At 56.5% G+C, this 4,552-nt stretch overlaps 1 long non-coding RNA gene across 1 annotated transcript; it reads right to left on the bottom strand.

Moving 5' to 3' along the window:
- Positions 1-1,791: 1,791 nt before the first annotated feature.
- Positions 1,792-4,026, bottom strand: LOC139081298 (uncharacterized). Its single transcript, XR_011536404.1, has 3 exons — positions 3,883-4,026; positions 2,611-2,640; positions 1,792-2,045 (listed from the first exon to the last, which is right to left on the bottom strand). It is a non-coding gene; the product is annotated as an uncharacterized lncRNA (long non-coding RNA).
- Positions 4,027-4,552: the final 526 nt, after the last annotated feature.

Raw genomic sequence — 4,552 nt, forward strand, 5'->3', positions numbered from 1 at the left:
TGGCTATGCCAGAACCACCTGGGGGACGGACTGGGATCACCTGCCAGCCATGGCGGAACCACCTCTCAGACGTACGAGAACCACCTGCCGGAGAAGCTGGAAACACGTCCTGGACAGACTGGAACCACGTGACGGCCATGCCTGAACCACCTGCCGAGCACGGCGGAACCACCTGCCGGACACGCCAAAATCACCTGCGGGCTACGCCAGAACCACTTGGACGACTCTCCGAAATGACCTGCCGGGCATGTTGGAACCACCTCTCAGACGTGCCAGAAGCATGTGGCGGACAGTCCGGAATCACCTGTTGGGCATTCGCAACCACCTCTGAGACGTACCAGAACCACGTGCCGTGCACTCCGGAACCACCTACCGGACAGACCGGAATCAACTTTTGGGCATGCCGGAACCACCAGTCACATGTGCCAGAAACATGTGCCGGAGATGCCGGAAGCACCTGCCGAGCACGTCGCAACCACCTGCTCAACTCGCCTGAACCACCTGCCGGACACGCCAAAATCACCTGCCCGCTACACCAGCACCACTTCGGGGACAAGCCGGAATCACATGAGGGGCATGCCGGCACAGCCTCTCAGACTGATCCTCGTGCCGGACACCACAGAACCACCTGCCGGACAGACCGGAACCACCTGCCGGACACGCCGGAACCACCGGCTCGACCCGCCGGAACGACCGCTGGACATGCAAAATCACCTGCCGGCTACGCCGGAAACACTTGGCGAACACTCCGGAATCACCTGCCGGGCATGCCGGAACCACCTCTCAGATATGCCAGAACCACGTGCCAATGACCCCGGAAGCACCTGCCGAGCACGCCGGAACCACCTGCTCGACTCGCCAGAACCACCTGCCGGACACGCAAAAATCACCTGCCGGCTACGCCTCAACCAGTTGGGGAACACTTCGGAATCACCTGCCGGGCTTGCTGGAACCACCTGCCGGTCATGCCAAAATCACCTGCCAACTACGCCAGTACCACTTGGCGGACACTGTGGAAACACCTGTCGGGCCGGCCGGAACCACATCTCAGACGTGCCAGAACCATGTGCATGAGATGCTGGAACCACACCCCGAACAGACGGAAAACACCTGCCAGACCCGTCTGAACAACCTGCCGAGCACGCCGGAGCCACCTGCTCGACTCGCCGGAACCACCTACCTGACATGCCCAAATCACCAGCCGGGTATGCCAGAACCACTTGGCGGACACTCCGGAATCATCTGCCGGACATGCCGGAACCAGCTCTCAGACACACCAGAACCACGTGCCGGAGACGCCGGAAGCACCTGCCGAGCATGCCGGAGCCACCTGCTCGACTCGCCAGAAACACCTGCCGGACACGCCAAAATCACCTGCCGGGTATGCCAGAACCACCTGGCGGACACTCCGAAACCACCTGTCGCGCATGCCGGAACCACCTCTCAGACGTGCCGGAAGCACGTGCCGGACACGCCGGAATCAACTACCGGACAGACCGGAACCACCTGCCGAGCACGCCGGAGCCACCTGTTCGACTCGCTGGAACCACCTGCCGGACAAGCCAATATCAACTGCTGGCTATGCCAGAACCACCTGGGGGACGGTCCGGAATCACCTGCCAGCCATGGCGGAACCACCTCTCAGACGTACCAGAACCACCTGCCGGAGAACCTGGAAACACGTCCTGGACAGTCTGGAACCACCTGCCGGCCAAGCCTGAACCACCTGCCAAGCACAACGGAACAACCTGCCAGACACGCCAAAATCACCCGGTGTCCCCAAGTCCTTCCCACTGAGCCCTTTTCACACAGGGCTCCTGGGGAGGAGACCAAGCATTGCCTTGGGGTCCTTCAGTTAACACACCTCTGGCCCCACAGCCTTTGTCCAGGATTCACCTTAAGTAGCCACCATAATCACCACAACAATGAGCTAATGCTGGCATTGTTATCCTCTTGGGGACAATGTCCCCAGCACAGCCTCTCTTACCCTGTGCAACCCGTTTCTTCGTAGGCAGGTAGGGAGGCAGATTTGGAAATGAGAGGATCTGAAAAGAAAGAGCCAAGACAATTACCAGGAGCCCCAAGCCAGGGGTCCCTCTCCCTGAGGTCATCTGGCTGCAAATGGCCAACATTACTCCCCAACCCAGAAGCCATTAGCTCCTCCCATTGCTCTCCAGACATGCAACTGTCCATCTTAGGGGTGCATCGCCCTGCCAAGAATTCCAGGCCCCCCCACCCTGAGTCACACAGCCTTCTGGCCAACCTAACACATCTATCCTCCTATGGTGGACCCCTGTTCCTGGACACAGGGTGGCTCTGGACAAAGGCCCTGGAATTGGAGTTGAGGCTCAGAACCCAGATGGGCAGGCTCCCATGTGTGGAAGAGGGCATGCTCTTTCTTTCCAGGAGCTACTGGGCATGGCAAGCCTGGTTCCAGAACCAAAATTGAGGCCTTCTATCTGACAAACACAATGGGCTGGACTATTTGAGATCAGGACTGTGCTGGGACATTCACAGTGTATGGTCATCACAGCTACTGGGGACCTGCAGCTCACTCAGCTCGGGCCCTCAAAGGACACGATGGGCTGAAGTAGGGTGAACAGAACATACCGCTGTCAGCCAGGTAGTGGGACCGAGGGGCTGCAGGAGAGAAAAGCCAGAGATCAGTTCATGGAGACAGACAGACATGGTGGACAGTTCATGGGGACAAAGACATGGCTCCCATACCCAGCCCAACCTGGCTGGTGGGCAGAGCTAACTCTTCACTACCTCCTTTCCCACTGGGCAGTTTCCGGTTGTTGCACCTGTGCCCCATCCTCCTCCCCGCCCAGCTCCTGGCCCAGCACCTGGCGCACAGCAGGTGCTCAGTGGTATTTGCTGCCCAGATGCCACTGGATGAGTTGGGTTTTGAGCAGCATTGGTGCACTCACAGAGTCCTCAGAGCTGGGGTGGAAGACAGCGCCCCTCAGTGGTCAAACAGGGGAACAGGCTCATCAGTTTGTCCTGGCTCTGCCATTAGTAGACACCTAACACTACAAGTTACTTAATCACGCTTCAGTTTTCTCATCTGTAAAATGGGGAGCGACAGTGTCTCCTTTATAGGCTTATCGTGAAGAATACATGCCGCAGACAGTGGGTGTTAGCACAGGGCCTGACTCCTGACAAAACACAGTCAACCTGGCTTCATATCCTCACCGCTGCCATCACCTTCGATCTCACCTTGGGTCAAGGTCACTCTGACTTGGGTCTGGTCCTGGCTTTGTCCCTTACTGGCTTTCTGACCTTGGGCTAGTGACTTAAGCTCAGGTCTCTCATCTATAAGGTGGGTGATAATTATCCCTCTACACTGCGGGTCTTTGTCAGGACCAAGAGTGACAATATACCTGCAAATGCCTGGCACATTGAATTATAATAAATGGTACCTTTTATTATCTGTTAAGTGTTGACTTGAGACAGGATTTCCTGGCGCAGGACTACCTTCCACAGGGGGTAAGAAAGAGAGGAGCCGGAAAGAGCTTGTGTGTGTCCAGGAACAGAGAGGAGCTTACAGTGAGAGACTCTCAGGGCAAAGTGCTTGAACCAAACCTCTTCTTGTACACCTCCAGTGATGGAAGACTCGCTGCCTCAGAGGCAGCTCCTGAGTTATTCACACTATTAGAAGACATTTTCCTTTACATCGAAGCTGACTGAAAGTCACAGCTTCGGATGCCTCAAAGCAGCAGCAGTGACTGCTCAGAGCAGACCGTGGTCTTCTTTAGTGCCTCATACAGCCTCTTGCCAAGTCTATGCTAGACCCAGGCGAGGCTGTAGGAGTGTGGATCCAACGACGGAGCGGGCAGGAAAGTTCCCCCTACCCCGGCAGGCCTCCAGGGCAGTGCTTACAGCCATTGAGGGACATCTCATAGCCAGCTGTGTGCAGGGCCTCCCGGCTGCTGGTGGAGCTCCGGGGTGGGGTCCAGGGATCCGCATAGGAGCTGGACCGGGCCTTCATCTCCTCCTTCAGAATCAGCCGGCCAATTCCACTCTGGAGCTGGAGGGGTGGGGGGCGGTGGGAGGAGCAAGAAGTTAGAAGGAAGCAAAGAACCCTGAGATGGAACAGGCTGGGAAAGACTCTCCATAGTCACTCTCTGCCATTTTTGCTTCCCAGTGTCCCTCCCTCCTTGTGGCACCCATATTTCCTTTGGGACTTCATCTCTCTTTCACAAGTAGTCTTGTGGTCTGGGTGGGGCACAAAAGCAGGCCTGGCCAACGACAGGACTGCAGGGTCCTGGCCACACTGACTGGTTCAGTGAAGGGCAGATGGCTCCAGCCGGGCCAGTGACCAGCCTTCCTGGTCTCCTGTCTGGAGTTGCTGGCACCCGTTTAAAAATTTTTTTTTTTTTTTCAATTGAGATGAAACTCACGTGACAGTAGAAACTCAACGTTTGAAGTGAACAATTCAGATGGCAGTTTGGTCCCCACTACCACCTCTATCTAGTTCCAAAACATTTCTATCACCCCCTAAAAGAGACCATGTACCCATCAGACAGGATTACTGCCCATCTTCCCTCCC

This window comes from Equus przewalskii, unplaced genomic scaffold (genome assembly GCF_037783145.1).
Source record: "Equus przewalskii isolate Varuska unplaced genomic scaffold, EquPr2 contig_2071, whole genome shotgun sequence".
Lineage (NCBI taxonomy): Eukaryota > Metazoa > Chordata > Mammalia > Perissodactyla > Equidae > Equus > Equus przewalskii.